Consider the following 19,579-nt stretch of genomic DNA (forward strand, 5'->3'; position numbering starts at 1 on the left):
CCGACATCGGGGAAGATCAGTTTGGATTCCGTAGAAATATTGGAACACGTGAGGCAATACTGACCCTACGACTTATCTTAGAAAATAGATTAAGGAAAGACTAACCTACGTTTCTAGCATTTGTAGACTTAGAGAAAGCTTTTGTCAAAGTTGACTGGAATAATCTCTTTCAAATACTGAGTGTGGCAGGGGTAAAATACAGGGAGCGAAAGGCTATTTACAATTTGTACAGAAACCAGTTGGCAGTTATAAGAGTAGAGGGGTATGAATGGGAAGTAGTGGTTGGGAAGGGAGTGAGACAGAGTTGTAGCCTCTCACCGATGTTACTCAATCTGTATATTGAGCAAGCAGTGAAGGAAACAAAAGAAAAATTCGGAGTAGGAATTAAAATCCATGGACAAGCATTAAAAACTTTGAAGTTCGCCGACGACATTGTAATTCTGTCAGAGACAGCAAAGGACCTGGAAGAGCAGTTGAACGGAATGGACAGTGTCTTGAAAGAAGGATATAAGATGAACATCAACAAAAGCTAAACGAGGATAATGGAATGTAGTCGAATTAAGTCGGGTGATGCTGAGGGAATTAGATTAGGAAATGAGACACTTAAAGTAGTAAAGGAAGTTTGCTATTTGGGGAGCAAAATAACTGATGATGGTCGAAGTAGAGAGGATATAAAATGTAGACTGGCAATAGCAAGGAAAGCGTTTCTGAAGAAGAGAAATTTGTTAACATCGAGTATAGATTTAAGTGTAAGGATGTCGTTTCTGAAAGTATTTGTATCAAAAATGGCTCTGAGCACTATGGGGACTAATCTTCTGAGGTCATCAGTTCCCTAGAACTTAGAACTACTTAAACCTAACTAACCTAAGGACATCACACACATCCATGCCCGAGGCAGGATTCGAACCTGGTATTTGTATCGAGTGTAGCCATGTATGGAAGTGAAACGTGGACGATAAATAGTTCAGACAAGAAGAGAATAGAAGCTTTCGAAATGTGGTGCTACAGAAGAATGCTGAAGATTAGATGGGTAGATCGCATAACTAATGAGGAGGTATTGAATAGAATTAGAGAGAAGAGGAGTTTGTGGCACAACGTGACTAGAAGAAGGAAGGGATCGGTTGGTAGGGCATATTCTGAGGCATCAAGGGATCACCAATTTAGTATTGGGGGGGGGGGGGGGGCGGCCGTTGGAGGGTAAAAATCGTAGAGGGAGACAAAGAGATGAATACACTAAACAGATTCAGAAGGATGTAGGTAGCAGTAGGTACTGGGAGATGAAGAAGCTATCACATGATAGAGTAGCATGGAGAACTGCATCAAACCAGTCTCAGGACTGAAGACCACAACAACAACACCGATTACAGGAAGCGGAAAAACATCGTCTCTTAAGCCACAACATGGAGGATAGTGTGTACTGAGTTAGTGTGATGGACGATCATTGAAGAATACTGTGTTGAAAAGAGAAAGGACGACAGCTGCGAAAGTTACTGAATTTTGCACTCACAAACACTGTCAGCATCAAAACATGAAGGTAGCACCAGGATCAGGGAATTGCAGGGTGAGCTGCAGTTCCAAAACGACACACTAGTGATGCAATTGAGGACAATGTGGTGCCGAAGAGAGAAAACTGGGACTGTGGAGCAGTGGAAGAACGTCAGTGGTCGGACGACTCTTGTTTCGGACTGTTTCCAATTCCTTGCCAAGTTTATGAACCAAGAGTGAAACATAGTGAGGGTTCAGTGATGATTTGTGCAACCATATGATGGTATTCTGTGGGATCTCATGGTTACGGTGCAAGGTCGCATTACTGTCAAGCATTATGTGACCGTTTTGGCTGATGATATCCATCCCACGGCACAACATTTGTTCCCCAACGGTAATACTATAGGCGACTGGTTCTCTGTTCACACATCTTGCATTGTGCAGCACTGGTTCTGTGAGTATGATGAATTGTTGCATCTCACCTGTCCACCATAGTCACTAGATCCCAGTGTTATTGAGCCTTTGCGTTCTTCTTTGGAGAGAAGGTGTTTGATTCTAATCCACCTCCACCATCATTACCTGAACTTGCCACTATTTTGCAGGAAGAATGGTATAAGACTCCCTTGAAAACAGCACAGGACCGGTGTTTATCCATTCTGAGACGACTGCAATGTGTTTTGAATGCCAACCGTTTTCCTACAGATAACAGCTATGGTAATGTGTTGTGTTTGCGGTGTTTCTATGTTATTGTCCATTCTCTATAGTTTGAACTGTGTGACACCAAGTCTTCTTTCACCTATAAGTTGGTTCAGTAGTGTCATGCGTGTTTTTTTGATAAATAATATAGATACTTTTGGTTTCCTAAAAGTGTGGTGCTATTATCGAACTATGCTCATTGACAAGTGCAGCTTAACCTTTAAGTTAGATCACTGCTGCCAACAAGTGAGCCGTGTATGTTTTACTTTTATGGAAGAAATTTTTGATATATTTGATACATAATACGCACTTTTTTATTTCCTTAAAGTGTTGTACAATCATCGAACTATTCTTGATGAAAAATACACTTTAAGTTATTTGTTACACTTCTGGTAGTTCACGATCAGAGATCTATAGTTGTACTTGCACATAATGATAAGTGATGTATGTATATTTGAAACTCGATATCTTTATGTAGTTTCATAAATTTTATTGTAGTTTCATAAATTTTATTTTCTTGCGAAGATAGCATTTTCAGGACATCGAAGTTTCCCCTCAGCTTGGAACGTCACCCACAATTTTCTTTACCTATAGTGTGTTTATTTTTCTTATTTGGTGCATAATAAAGTTATGCTTGCTTATTACGATAATATGAGATGCAAGCGATACAACACATTAATTATCTCGTAAAAACGCACTATTTTGTATGTGGTTTCCCCGCGGAGATTCGATTCCTCTGTTGGACATGGGTGTGTGTATTTGTCCTTAGGTTAATTTAGGTTAAGTAGTGTGTAAGCTTAGGGACGGATGGCCTTAGCAGTTAAGTCCCATAAGATTTCACACACACATTTTGTGTGGTTTGTTGTGATAAAGTTGCAGAAAATGTATCGTTGTGGATAGGCAAGTAGCACTTCTAGTCCCAGATCAAATGTAATAATAAAAAAGCTATACCAGTGAGAGTATAATGTTAATTTCTTGATGCATTTTCACCTAAAACAGTGCTTTGTTAAATTCGTTTTTGTAACACAGTCTCACTTAGACCTAAGACAAAGTGTAATTTATTACTGCAGCTTGTTGGTTTACAAAAGCACATGCGTTTCGTACTGTTATACAACAATTTCTGTGAGAAATATCATCATGGCACTTAATTTGAGGGCAAACAGTCGTGGTTTTAAGCGTCAAGTGTGTTACACAGTAACTGTACTCTTCCAGTACCTGTCATTATTTTAACGCGTGGTTTGTAGAACTAGCATATGACAATTTAAACATGGAAATAGCACTGAGACACTTGGCAAGCATCTGCAGACATTTTAAATGCGAAAATACTTCAAGTATTTTTGACAGATGTTCTGGACATGGTAATAACATTGACACTTGATGAGCACATCGTTTTGCCTAACATGTATTTTGTGCCATTACAGAACAGACAGATGTGGATATATTTAATTTTGATTTCCATTGTGCCTTACACCAAGTATGGTACAATGATCAGACTATGCTTGTTGACAATGGCAGTGTAATCTGTAAGTTACGTCAGCATTAGTGTCATGCATTGATTTTGATAACTGATACAGACATGTTAGATGTGGAAATATTTAATTTTAGTGTCCATTGTGCCTTTCACCAATTGTGGTGCAAAAAGCGAACTATGATTATTGACAAATGCAGTTAGATCAGTCGTAGTGTCACGTGTTCTTTGACAAATAATATACATAATTTAGATGTGCAAATAACATTGACATAAACCTTGTGTTTGCTTATATATTTTTGATACATAATACAGACATAGAAATACTCAATGTCTTTACATATTTTAGATGTGAAAATAACACTGTAACACTTGGCGTTTTCAAGTTTACATATTTTGGCAGACATTCTAGACATTGATGTACTGTATGTTACATCATTTAAGAATTTTATGACAGACACTTTAGACGTGGAAATAACATTGAAATTAATATTCTGTGTGCTTACATACTTTTGATAAATAACACATACACTTCAGATGTCGAAACACTGTAAATTACAACAGTATTGTCAATATATTTACGTACTTCTGATAAATAACTAAGCTCATTTTAATAGTTTTGAATATGATGCTAATTTACTCAATTCAGACTGTTCAGATACATTTGGACATGACGTGTGATAGCCATTAACACAAGCGGGCTAGTTCTGCCATCTTGTATAGTGATAGGGCAGAGGTATTACAAGGCACAATTTGACTAGTGCTTCCAGCTTGGATTTTCTTAATTTTTCGCTACCACAAATGAGTTAGTTGCGCCATCTTGAATTTTCTAATTTTCTGCCACCAACAATTCACATTTTTTTAATGTCGCATCACCATTATCTTGGCTTTTATCGACTTCAGTTCCGACCTGAGGAAGCTTCCTCAAGTAGTGTGCTGGAATGCCTGTACCTATGCTTCTTATACATCCTACTATCGATTCTGAACCGTCGACTCCTCGCTCCCCCGATCTATGCTTTGTGCCTGTTCTTTGTGGGATATCTCAAGTCTAGAGAATAATTTAACAGTCCAGCTTGAAGGCGACAAACGCGGACGAAATCGTCTATATTCCATGTCTTGTTACTTGAGACCAGTATGAATTTTCGCGACCTCCTATGGTCACACGTAAATATCAGTGGACTGCACTTGAGCGAAATGATCTTCAAAACATACATGATACAGTTAAATTCCCAATTTATTTTATTTTTTTATTTACAAGTTAGTTCTGTAGGACCAAATTGAGGAGCAAATTTCCAAGGTCATGGAACGTGTCGGTACATGAAATTACAACATAAAAGTAACAACAGACAAAATAAATGTTTATGAACCCGAAAAAAGTCAGTCCATAATTTTAAGTAAACGCAGTCAACAATACAATAAGACGCGGCTTAATTTTTCACGGAACTCCTCGACAGAATAGAAGGAGTGGCCGATGAGGAAACTCTTCTGTTTCGATTGGAAAGTGCGTGGATTACTGCTAAGATTTTTTAATTCAAGTGGTAGCTTATTGAAAATGGATACAACAGTATACTGCACACCTTTTTGCACAAGAGTTAAGAAAGTCCGATCCAAATGGAGGTTTGAATTCTGCCGAGTATTAATCGAATGGAAGCCGCTTACTCTTGGGAATCAGCTAATATTGTTAACAAGAAATGACAGTAAGGAATATATATATATTGAGAGGCCAATGTCAAAATACCCAGACTCGTGAACAGGGATCGACAAGAGGTTCGTGAACTTACACCACTTATTGACCGAACTACCTGTTTCTGAGCCAAAAATATCCTTTTAGAATGGGAAGAGTTACCCCAAAATATAATACCATAGAACATAAGTGAATGACAATAAGCAAAGTAGACTAATTTTCGTGTCGAATGCTCACTTACTTGTGATACCGTTCAAATAGTAAAAATGGCAGTATTAAGTCTTTGAACAAGATCCTGAACGTGGGCTTTCCACGACAACTTATTATCTATCTGTGCACCTAGAAATTTGAACTGTTCAGTTTCACTAATCATATGCCCGTTCTGTGAAATTAAAACGTCAGGTTTTGTTGAATTGTGTGTTAGAAACTGTAAAAACTGAGTGTTACTGTGATTTAGCGTTAGTTTATTTTCTACAAGCCATGAACTTAGATCATGTACTGCACTATTTGAAACCGAGCCAATGTTGCACACAACATCCTTTACTACCAAGCGAGTGTCATCAGCAAACAGAGATATTTTAGAGTTACCCGTAAAACTAGAGGGCATACCATTTATATAAATAAGAAACACGAGTGGCCCCAATACTGATCCCTGAGGCACTCCCACACCCCCTCCCCCCCACTAGACAGTACCCCACTCATACCTCACATCACAGCCGTTATCAACATAATGATCTTTTGCTGCCTGTTGCTAAAGTAAGAGGTGAACCAATTGTGAGCTACTCCCCGTATTCTGTAATGGTCCAACTCCTCGAGCAATATTTTGTGATCAACACAATCAAAAGCCTTAGTTAAATCAAAAAATATGCCAAGAATTCGAAATCTTTTGTTTAGCCCATTCAGTACCTCACAGAGAAAAGAGAATACAGCATTTTCAGTTGTTAAACGACTTCTAAAGCCGAATTGTACACTTGATAGCAAATCCTGTCATATAAAATTATCAATTATCGTTACATACACAGCCTTTTCAATAACTTTTGCAAACACTGATGGCATAGAAATAGGTCTAAAATTATCTACATTATCACTTTGTCCCTTTTCATAAAGCGGCTTTACTACTGACTTAAATCGATCAGGAAACTGCCCATTCCTGAAGGAAAAATTACAAATATGGCTAAATACAGGGCTAACATCTGCAGCACAGGACTTTAATATTCTGCTAGACACTCCATCATAACCAAGAAAGTCCTTAGTCTTCAGTGATTACATTATTGACTCAATCTCCCTCTTGTTTGTATCACAGAAAAATATTTCAGACATCAATCTCGGAAAGGCATTTGCCAAGAGAGTTATATGATTTCCTGTAGAACCTAAATTTTTATTTAATTCACCAGCAATGCTCAGAAAATGGTTGTTAAATACTGTGCACAATGTATTATCGTCAACAAAAATATTTTGAAGTGATACTAAGTACACCTTCTGGATCATGGTCATATATGCAAGACATCTATTTTCATATTACGCAGCTTGTAAAGTAGCGTACTATGAAGCTTTGTAACTGAAGTAAGTGCCAGACGTTCATCACGATTACTATTCACTTTTCAGCATACTGCAGTCCAACATTTTTACAAATATAATTTTTCATATAAAAAGTACAGAGTGCGTAATTATATATGCTATAATCATGTGTAGTACGGGAAGGCGGGTTTACCAACCGTGCGACCAGGGTACATGTCTTTTGGGGCCGGCAAAATCTTAAATTTCAGTATAGTTCCAAACGTACGAAATAGACAGGACAATGAAAGTTATGACTAGGTGAACAAGTCTGAAAATAAGTTGGAAATACAAGTCATTCATAAAATCTAATGTCCTACTGGAAATTGTCTACGGTATTGTGATACAGATGAGAAAGGAAGCGCTAGAGCTAGTCTCCTTGGTTGCGTCTTTCAGAATAGGAAAGGTTGCTAGTGGCAGAGTTGGCAACTCTATTTCTACCAAGCGCCTACACAAAACTTGAAATGTGCCTACGTCAGCTTGAAAGCTCCTACAAAAGCGAAAAACTTTATGATAAAGGTAAAAAGATAAATGTCAGCAATTCCTTAAATACCTTTAGGGGTATGGCTAAGGAAAACACTTCATAATAAATAAAGAAAGAATAAGTCAAATATTGATTGCACATTACGTTGCATAGTCTTTTGAATCCAGATATTGTGGTTAAGGGGCGTTTACATTTGAAAAGATGTATGGCATCCTTTACCCACCAATCCCTCTCCTCTGGATCGGCCAATAATACCGTTTTCGTTGGTCGTCTTCTTCTCGCGGTCCTCTACATTACCTTTTTTTGCTTTGTCTGTAACTTATTTTCGGTTTTCTCTCATCCCCTTATCTTTCACGGAGTTGAAGCTATATCGACAGATACTAATATTTACAATAATATGATAAAAATTGTGAAACCTTATTTTGGTGAGGAAACAACTAAAATGCATTGCACGAACTGTTTATCCATTTTCGTCGAATTTCACACTACTTGCGCTCCGACACTATTTAGTATGCAACTTGCTTTTCACTACAAGGAATGAAAATGTATTCAAAAGTTCTTGTTTTGAGCCGTAACTCATTGTCTTGGCATGCCGGAAAGCACGCCAACTCAACATTGGACCACAGCCGTTTTTTATTTACGTACTGCGGACACACTAAATAGGCACCGGCGATTTACGAAGTCCTCAACAAATACAAAATTTTTCTTTAAGTTATTCGCTGCCCTGTGACGTTCCCGTTTGTACAGCAGAAGCTACGACGATACCGCCGACAACGAAGTACTCAGCTCTGCAGGTTGCTACGGGTTTCGAACCGCACGCTCCCCTCTGCTCAGGGAACGAGAAAAAAATGATCAGATTTTAGTTACGTTCTCTGCGAGTGCTGCAATTTAATTTTTTTTTTTTTTTTTTTTGCTCAAACAGACATAATGTCTTATGGGATAACAGCAATCAGTGATTTTATAATGTTACTTAAAATCCGTCTTGATTGCAAGGATTTGCAATCAAGACGGATTTTAAGTAACATAATTTAATTTTTGTTGCATGATTTATTTTGGATTTAAAACTCCAAATGTATTACACTGTAGATATTTCACTTGTGTTTCACTAGCTCGGACCGCAAATCTGGTTCTGATCTTAAAGGCGTATTCACGTCAAAAAGACTTGTAGATAAGCGTGATATGTGAAAATAAGAAGTTATGCATGAATAAAATTATGAAAAAGGTTGATTATGTCTGAAAATGCAGGGAGGGTGGGGGAGGGTAGGGAGGAGGTGAGGCACTTGAAAATTCCGCTCGGGCCGGCAAAATCCCTGCAGCCGGCCTTGATTGTACATATACAGTACTTCACCACAGAGACAGTGTTTTAGACTATTTAATCTGTTGCACCAAGTGGTTAGATATATTGCAGGCGATTGTTTATTTATTAGGTACAGCTGTGTATGTTGCAGCATCAGTTTGACAATATATTCGGTGTAGCACATTCTGTGATGAACTACGACGAATTTTCGTCAAACAAACTATAAACTCCTGGAAACCGCAAAACAATGCAATTGACTTCGTTTACGTGGCAGTAGTACGTTTTATTTATGAAGATGATATTTCTATGGACGTTGCTAATAAGAAAGTGCACATCTAAGGCACAGGTGTTTTAAACTGAAATATTTTCTTAGATGTTTTCAAACAGCTGCGGCCGCTTTCGCAACAGCACCGGCGGGCTCTCCCAACAGCATAGGCGGGGTTATAAATCTAAGAAGAGCAAACATGAATTTAAAAAACCTGCATATCACGCAAGAGCGGACACAAAAATAACACCAAGACGAATGTTGTACTGAGCAGACAACTGCGGAAGTAACTCAAGAATTCCACGCTCTTTTATCCCATTTCACGCTCCGCCAGCTTCGGACGCTGTTCGTGAAACAGCTCGTCGCATGAGCACAATTGGTAGCCGTTTCTTATTTAATTTAGTTGAGGAAACGAAATATAAGTCATCCGTATTCATGAGTCCTAATCCTTTTACCTTGGAAACGGGCATGCCCATCGCTCGCAGACGAGGAAAAAATTTATTCACAGCGGATTGGGACCAGCGTGTGGTGGCAAAGATTAATGCCTGGGTAGCATTCACTCCTGTCTGTTGCCCCCTGCATAACAGAACAGTTGTCAACAACGCGTCGTTGTCCGCTCCAGCGAATACATCACACCCCCCCCCCCTCCCCCCACCACCAGTTTTGCAAGGGACTCAAGGCGTGCAATATCTGAGCCACAAGTGTGGACGTTTGATTTATATGTTCTAGCATGTCACGTATATCCTGGTTTAAGAAAGTGTAACGGATGTGGACCATTGCAAAACCATTGAAGAAAAATTGGAGATCTTTGTAATGTGGTAGTACTGAATAATTGTCTAGTTGGGTAATTCTTCATTAATATCGTGACGAAATGGCCAAACAATTCAAGTTCTTTGTGCCATAGTTATTATACATTAAAGTCTACTCGTATTATAACTGTATACGAAGATATTATTTTGAAAATAATGACATAACTCTCATAATTTACTTTAAAACGATCCAGCTATACATAGTTTATGCTGATTTCGTGTAAGGTGCCTACCTATAGTCTTACTATAAAAAACATGTCTCCGGTAGTCCGCTATTTCCTGGCTTTTAGATACATAATATTGCCCTAACGATAACTCTCCAACAACAGTGTACTAAACTGCATCAAAATTAAGAAATCCTACAAGAAAAAAAGCTTAAACTTTGGTGAAGGCTGACATTTACAGAAATGGCACGTTATACGGCAGTAACTGCAATGAAAGGTAACCAAACATCTTGTTCAGGACAATATATCTCCGCAGAGAATACTCTATATGGATAATTAAAGCTGATGTTATAACTTAAAGTAACACATTTATGATTATATTGTTCGAAAAGAACAAAGAATAGATCTTTCGACACTTGTACAAAACCTTAAATGAAAACTGCCATTCCTGCCTGAACTGCAATCAACGGAAGCATCAGAGATCTCAAAAGCACATAGAATAAAAGACCAAGATACACATAGTTCATTTGAGACGATGCAGACGTGATAAAGGAATAAAGGTATTGTTACATAGGTCAGAAAATGCAAAAATTCTCTTAAGTTACACTACTGGCCATTAAAATTGCTACAACACGAAGATGACGTGCTTCAGGCCCGAAATTTAACCGACAGGAAGAAGATGCTCTCATATGCAAATGTTTAGCTTTTCAGAGCATTCACACAAGGTTGGCGCCGGTGGCGACACCTACAACGTGCTGACATGAGGAAAGTTTCCAACCGACTTCTCATACACAAACAGCAATTGACCGGCGTTGTCTGGTGAAACGTTGTTGTGATGCCTCGTGTAAGGAGGAGAAATGCGTACCATCCCGTTTCCGATTTTGATAAAGGTCGGATTGTAGCCTATCCTGATTGCGGTTTATCGAGATGACAGGAATCTTATCCGCATGGCTGTAACGGATCGTGCAGCCACGTCTCGATCCCTGAGTGAACAGATGGGGACGTTTGCAAGACAACAACCATCTGCACGAACAGTTCAACGACGTTTGCAGCAGCATGGACTATCAGCTCGGAGACCATGGATGCGGTTACCCTTGACGCTGCATCACAGACAGGAGCGCCTGCGATGGTGTACTCAACGACGAACCTGGGTGCACGAATGGCAAAACGTCATTTTTTCGGATGAATCCAGGTTCCGTTTACAGCATGGTGATGGTCGCATGCGTGTTTGGCGACATCACGGTGAACGCACATTGGAAGCGTGTATTCGTCATTGCCATACTGGCGTATCACCCGGCGTGATGGTATGGGGTGTCATTGGTTACACGTCTTGGTCGCCTCTTGTTCACATTGTCGGCACTTTGAACAGAGATGTTACATTTCAGATGAGTTACGGCCCTAGTGCCTCTACCCTTCTTTCGATCCCTGCGAAACCCTACATTTCAGAAGGATAATACACGACCGCATGTTGCAGATCCTGTACGGGCCTTTCTGGATACAGGAAATGATCGACTGCTGCCCTAGCCAGCACATTCTCCAGATCTCTCATCAATTGAAAACGTCTGGTCAATGGTGGCCGAGCAACTGGCTAGTCACAATACGCCAATCACTACTCTTGATGAACTGTGGTATTGTGTTGAAGCTGCATGGGCAGCTGTACCTGTTCAAATGGTTCAAATGGCTCTGTGCACTATGGGACTTAACATCTATGGTCATCAGTCCCCTAGAACTTAGAACTACTTAAACCTAACTAACCTAAGGACATCACACAACACCCAGCCATCACGAGGCAGAGAAATTCCCTGACCCCGCCGAGAATCGACCCCGGGAGCCCGAGCGTGGGAAGCGAGAACGCTACCGCACGACCACGAGATGCGGGCGCTGTACCTGTACACGCCATCCAAGCTCTGTTCGACTCAATGCCCAGGCGTATCATGGCCGTTATTACGGCCAGAGGTGGTTGTTCTGGGTACTGATTTCTCAGGACCTATGTGAAAATGTAATCACATGTCAGTTCTAGCATAATCTATTTGTCCAATGAATACCCTTTTATCATCCGCATTTCTTCTTGGTGTAGCAATTTTAATGGCCAGTAGTGTATTTGGTTACCAGGTCACTTTTGTAGGCTTAATATATATATATTGCTTTTTCCTGCATTAGTACAGCAGGCCACGATTCATAACAATAGGGAGTTAAAATATCCCATTTGTTTGTAACTTAACGTTCTTACCAAGACAACGATTAAAGTGAACACAACTGTCCTATCTAGTCACTTACAAGGTTCATACTGTTGCACAGTAGAATAGTAAATAAGTGAAGGACAACATTTTGTTGGAATCGACTGCGATGACGCTAAGCGGACCACGCCCGTCGAGTACGCAGTAATGGGATAATCAATGTCAATACTCGAAAGAGCCGAAGTACAGGCAAGCAGAGAGCTGACTGCCTCAGACTGTGCGAAAGAGAACTTCAGAGAATACCTGATTCAGTCCCTAGACAACAGTGCAGAGCAGAAGTAACACTCTTCTGTAATGGGCTTACGTGTAGTAATTACGCCCAGGAACGATGCAGAAACTCCTTTTAGGTTGCAAACTTTGCATAACGGAACACTCTGAAGCTCTGAAATTAAACATTAGGCTAGCCAAGAGCACTGACTGCCTCGGAAAACGGGAGCTAATTCGGTCCCCTACTGTCCGCCCTTTCCTTCCGCTCATATTCAGTCTGGTCACTCCATTTGCATCACTGGTGCTGATGGAAGGCCAGCTCTACTCGTTGCAGGACCACTTGGTGAATACGCCCAAGTGTCACCAGCCACCGTCAGCTTGGAGTCTACTGCTATAAGCACACTGCAGTTCGGCTGTTTAGGGTACGCCAACTCTGTAAGCTGCTTTGCTGCTAGTCAGGTTGTGACTACCCGAATATGAGGACCAGGCAATATTCTGTGAACGAAGAACGGATCTGCCTATCTGTGAGGTGTTTAAGTCGAGAGAAAGGTGCCTATGCTGCCACTCCGTCTCTTGGTCTGTCCTCCCTTTCACTGTTGATTCTTCTGCCTACACGTCATCTCGAAAACTGACAACAGGCGCATGCAGATTTCTGGAGCCGAGCCTGAATACAGACTCACTCAGTGATAGTACTGAGGCTCCAACAGACGTACCGTTCGCCACATCTTCCAACGACGGGACCACAGCACTGATCTCAGACGACACCAGGGACTGGAATAGGAGATTCCTCGCTGGGCACTGACTCTGCCCTGGGCGCAGGCATCGCAGGGCCGCTGCTAGGCTAAACTCGGAAGAAGAGAGAGTGATTGAAAAACTCTTGGAAATAAACGCACCACAGGACCACATCTCCGCACCTCCGCTATACGATCCCACATCCACGTAGGAGGTTGCATGAGGCAGGCTCCTACAATGTAGTTAAACGTGGTCTTCAAATCACTGAGTAGTTGATACTTGGCACGTTCTCAAAGCATTGGCAGAAGTGAATGGAAAATTTTTATGATCAACTGCGAATTCAACACCAAACCTTTGGATCGTAGGATGGTGTCTACCGACAAAGTGCAACGTAGAGGTTTCCAGTTGCATTTTCGGTTGGCTGAACTCCTCTATTGCATAAAAAGTTTTCATTGCACAAAAGAGTTACGTTTGGGGATCTCACACATATCTTGCAGGCATGTCCTTAGGGAGCCTCACGGGACATTTGCTCATTTCTGAAATTTGCTTCCAGATGCCAGTGTGGCGGTGCCCCATCCTATTGGTTAATGAAGTCGTTCGAATCAGTCTCCAACTGTGGGAAAAAAAAGATCTCTAACATATCAAGATATGTGCCACGTGCAACAGTATTCCCGACAACGAAAAATGGACCATACACCTTTTCCCGTGAAACTGCTCAAAAGACATTAAATTCTGGAGAGTCCCTCTCATGTTGTATAACTTCATGTTGTTGTTCCGCACCCCATATTCTCACATTATGACGGTTCACCGTTCCATTTAACTGTAATGTTGCCTCGTCATTAAACACTAAGCGTAGAAGAAAACTGTCATCCTCCATCTCGCCAAGAACTCCACACGTTGTTGTTTTTCACCTTCACGAAGAGCTTGCAGTAGCTGCATTTTGTATGGCTTCATGTGTAAACGTCAACGCAACACACTCCAGGCAGACATGGAGAGCATGTTGAGCAGTCGAGCTGCGCGGCGAACGGATTTCTGCAGACTCCTTGTGTAACTATGGCGGATGCGTTCGATGTCTGTGTCAGACACTCGGGGACGACCTGGCGATTTGCCTGTACACAAACAACCTGTTTCCCGGAATTGTTCATGCCATCGTCTAATGCTATGCGCTGTAGGAGGATCCACACCATACCCTTGTACGAAAGTCATACTGAACAGTTATTACTGACCGGCACTGCGCACAACGTAGACCACAAAACGCTTTCTGTTATCCCGACATAATTTTTACCAAAACTGGAGTGGGCGCACACTGCTGCTATACCTAGCGGGAACCATGTAAAACTCGATAGTTTGCTCTTTCCAACAGTGCTTTGTTCACGCACATATATCAAATGACTTATGATTTTTTTTTTTAAATCAGATGATTCTTTTTGATACAACCTGTATTACTGACCTCAGACTACACCAGGGGCTGCGATAGCAGATTCCTCACGGGGCACTGACTCACTACCCTGTGCCTTCGTGCAGAGCAGGCACAGCATGGTCTAATGTTCTTTAAAATTATATTTATTTGCTCACGAACCGACCTTCGGTTTCTTGGGTTATCTTCAGGTGACAACCGAACATTGCGAACAATGATATTACTGATAGTAAATAAATAAAAATGATTACATGTAGAGTGTTCTGATAGTAGATTATTACATTTCTGTAACGCAAAAATAGTTACTTTAACCAAAAAAGTAAACAAAGATTGTAATGTGGTGACACGTTTAGCAACATGAAGAAATAATTTTGCATTTACAATTTCAATATTGTTTGTAACGAAAACTTAATTTATGTGCAGGGAAAAAGGAAACTGACTTTGATCATTTAATACTAAACTGGTATTCGGTGTCATATTGTCCAGAATATAAAACTCCACAGTCTCCTACAAATGGCTGTTTTCTTTTCAAAAAAGAATCTTTCTTTCTTAATCTCTAGCTTTTGTTCAGATTACCTAATTGCCACAGTTCTGCCTGTCTGACCAATATATAACTTCCCGCAGTGTTTGCAGTGATTTTCTATACCGTACTCCTCTATGCTGCAGTTTGTCTTTACTATCAAATAAAAATTTTGATATGATGTTGGTGTTATCAGATGCACGTCTGTAGTTGCGAGACTTCAACATTTTAGCGAGGTTATCTGAAATTTTGACAGTATAAGGGATGATGCACCAGTTTTTGGAACTACTGGCTGGTTCCTGTTCGCCAGCGTACAGAATTGGTGTAGATTTACGCATTTTCTTTTCTTATTGTGGTATTTTATCAATCAGGGCCGAGCAGTAGCCATTTCTGAAAGCGGTATGTTTGATGGTCTGTAGTTCTGTTTGGAAGGCAGGTTCAGATAATGCAACAGATATGAGGCGATGCACCAATGGATGGAAAGCTTCATTTTTGTAGCTGTGTGGCTGTTGGGAGCATGCAGGGATTACTATATCTGTTGCAACAGTTTTTCTGCAAATGCTAAATATGTGTCTCTTTGTGCTGATATGTATATTAAGTTCTGATAAATTTATAGAAGAACCTCCCAGCTTCATTGTGAACTAAATTTTCTTATGTTTGGGGTTTAAATGTTGCAGTAATGTATCTAACTGTCTAGTGGTGACAGTCCATAATCAGAGCACATCATCCACGTATCCGAACCAATACTAAGTTTTCCAGTTCAGTGACTCCTTTTCTGTGCGGCTGATCCCGGCGGAGGTTCGAGTCCTCCCTTGGGCATGGGTGTGTGTGTTTGTCCTTAGGATGATTTAGGTTAAGTAGTGTGTAAGCTTGGGGACTGATGACCTTAGCAGTTAAGTCTCATAAATTTCACATACATTTGAACATTTGACTCCTTTTGTTCGAACTTGACTATGAAAATTTCAGACTGAGAGGAGAACCCATAGCTAGGTCATCAGGCGAAAACTATGGGTGCACTGGAACGCCATCTCCATGTAATTGGGATACGCCAAGAAGTTTCATCATTTTCTGCTCCTTGTTGCTTACTCGCATAAGAGCTGGATTACGTCATTAAAAAGAAAGTCTATTTTAAACGCCAGTTTGGGATTAACAGTTCCATAGCTTTTGTTGATAAAGCAACAGATATACGAATCCCATACAGTTCTAAACAAGTATCATTTGCCCAGTGTCTAAACATATTAAAATATATTTTGCACAACTCCAAAGTAAATCCTATAGAATTACATGACATAATCTTTGCTGCTACAGTGTGTGCAAAACAGAATTATTTCCAGTTCCAGAACGCGTGTTGTGGTCAGTTTGTTGGGCTAGTTATGCGTTCTCTTTTCAGTCCTACACTATCTGAAGTAACCATGGACATGTTAGAACAAAATTTCTTGCAGAATGAGCCAACAGCAGGAGATGTGGTTCAGGAATGATGGAAAACCATCCCATTTTTTCCAAAGTGTCCGAGAGCACTTGACAAAGACGTTTAATGACAATGGATTGTTCGGGGAGACCCACTACGAAGTCCAGCTGCGTCTCCGAATGTTAATCCCTTGGTTTTTTGATTGTGGAGACACTTGAGATCTTTGGCGTATGCCATCTCTATTAATGATATACAAACCTACAGGAACGCATCATCAATGCCTGCCATCGCATATGTGACCAACTGGAATTTTTCAGAGCGTGCATGATTCCCTAAGACATCAGACAGAAGCGTGATTTACTATGAATCGACATTATTAGCACTTCCCTTAGCGGCGGTTCTCAAGTGAACAAAATAATTTGTTCTGATTTGTTTACTTTTTGGTTGACTGAACACTGTAGGTTGTTCGTAACAGCAAAGATCTTGCAATAAAAGAGACTTGTTCCGCAGCAGTTAACACAGACAAGTGCTATAGCTTTTAAGGTGCGCATTTTAAAGCCTGTGTTTATTGGACATTTTTTCTTGTTTTCGTCCAGGTATCCACCTCACACCTCACAGAATGTGGAATGCGTTTTCTTACCATATATAAGGGTCAACTCTGATTTTTAAGGAAAACTGTGAAGCACATGATAGTTTACAACGATTATTAATAACACATCATAGTAAATGGCAACAAATCCTATTTTTTGAGATTATTGAGGGGAGGAAGGTAACGCGTAGAATAAAACTATATTAACATGTTATAAAGTGCTAGTTTTGGAATCTTATCTTTATCAATGACTTTCGCAATGTAAAGCATATGCATTGCGGCAATATAGCACTTTCGCCAGACAGTTCACGGGACGTACCAGAAAGTCATCAATGAAACATTGGCAAGAGAAAATTAAAGGCCAAGGAAAATAGGATGAAAAACGACTTAAGTGATGCAATTACATCAATAAGGAAGTTCCATTATAATTTAAGAGACATTACTCCAACCTTCAGTTGCACTGAACACCCGTCTTACTCCCAAAACACAAGACGTAGCAACAGAGCCTCTGATAAGACAGCTGTCGTACCCCTGGAAGGCAGCTGTGAACTGTCCTCCCTCCGCTGTTAAAGTTCCCCGAAGAAGGTGCAATAGTGACTTCTTGTGGCCTGGTGCGAGAGTCAACCGCCTGAAATAAGAAGCTTTCTATAAAACCTTAATAGCATTTGCAAGTGCTGTACACGTCCTGAGAAGACTGCATGCAAACATTGCAGACTACAAGAGCTTCACAGCAGTAGGTAAGTCCCTGAAGTAACTTTGGTCTGATCCGCAGTGTACACGTTTTCTACTAGCCTCTAAGGCGACGGAGTTTCCTTCAAGTTGCAGGTCATTATAAATACCAAAACATAATGTTATCAAACTCCACAACAATTGTTGTACTTCTAAAAACTGAATTCTTCTGTGGTTGTATACTTACTCAACAACATTAATTGTGCAATATTTAATTTTCCGGTGGCTTTGCAGTTCTAGGCGCTACAGTCCGGAACCGTGGGACTGCTACGGTCGCAGGTTCGAATCCTGCCTCGGGCATGGATGTGTGTGATATCCTTAGGTTAGTTAGGTTTACGTAGTTCTAAGTTCTAGGGAACTCATGACCTAAGATGTTAAGTCCCATAGTGCTCAGAGCCATTTGAACCATTTTAATTTCCATCTGGTTCTTTGCATTCGAGACCCGTGTCTCATCCACATTGACGGCGATGAAAGGCCGTTGGACATCCGTTCACGCAATTACCATATATTTTACACGTAAAACACAATTTGACCTATACTAGTCGACTGCTATTACCTGGCGACGAAGTGGCGTTGTTCGTTCACTCAGCCGGCCAAGTGACCGATCAGTTCTAGGCGCTGCAGCCTAGAACCGCGCGACCGCTACGGTCGCAGGTTCGGATCCCGCTTCGGGCATGGATGTGTGTGATGTTCTTAGGTTAGTTAGGTTTAAGTAGTTCTAACTTGTAAGTTCTAGGGGACTGATGACCTCATAAGTTAAGTCCCATAGTGCTCAGAGCCATTTGAAACATTTCGTTCACTCAGACGCTACTTTTGGTAATAAGATAAAAAATTAATCTTCATAATTTTCTCCATTTAGTGTCAGCAGTAAGAAGACGACTTAATCCTTGTCCATTTATGGTATGCACATGGGCATATTAGTAGCTATCTTTTATTACTTTTTAATTCTTCCCTGTGAAGAACATGCCGTTTCTCGTATCAAGGGTCCAAAAAATTTTCCTATGTGTCTTTTCGGGTCAAGCACGTTTTTTCGTACCTTATCTAATTAACAATGACCTTTAATATAAGAGGCGATAATTGTCTTTTGTAGCACGTAGTGAAATTGACCTCTGTCTGTCGATAGAGTATAAGGGCGATGAAAGGGCGTTGTACGTCCGTTCACGCAATTACCATATATTTTACACGTAAAACACAATTTGACCTATACTAGTCGACTGCTATTACATGGCGATGAAGTGGCGTTGTTCGTTCACTCACGCATTATTTTTAGTAATAAGATAAAAATTAATCTTGATAATATTCTTCATTCACTGCGTGTCAGCAATAGGAAGTATATCTACATCAACTGATAAAAACACCTACTCGACCATACGTCTACAGGTTATCTGAAATTATTGCATTTTGGCTTTAACATACTACAGTTTCGCTGTTTTATGTCATATTGCATTAATAACGATGGTTGCGTTATGCTGCATTCGTTGTGAAAGGGCCGATATATTCTAATAGTGTAAGTCGGGGTAGTGTGTTCGCACTCATACAAATCCACGCATTGTTTGTTACATTTTAGTCAAAATCTGGTGCAGAGGCTTTATGTTTCAGAGTTTCAACCATTCTCTAAGTTATTTGTTTTAAGATATAACTGCGTTGGTCTTTTATCTTTGACAATCATGGTCTCAGACATGCGCATTGTTCCCCGCCATGTTGATATGCAGCGCGTCATCTAAGTCTACTTAGTTTCACGTGAGCTCCCGAGGCCCACCGCACGGCGTCCATAGAGACGAGGCTCTCGCCGGAGCTTAAGTCTTGGTGGTGACTTAGTACCTATGTACCGCAT

The sequence above is a fragment of the Schistocerca serialis genome, chromosome 4 (assembly GCF_023864345.2).
Source record: "Schistocerca serialis cubense isolate TAMUIC-IGC-003099 chromosome 4, iqSchSeri2.2, whole genome shotgun sequence".
Taxonomy (NCBI): Eukaryota; Metazoa; Arthropoda; class Insecta; order Orthoptera; family Acrididae; genus Schistocerca; species Schistocerca serialis.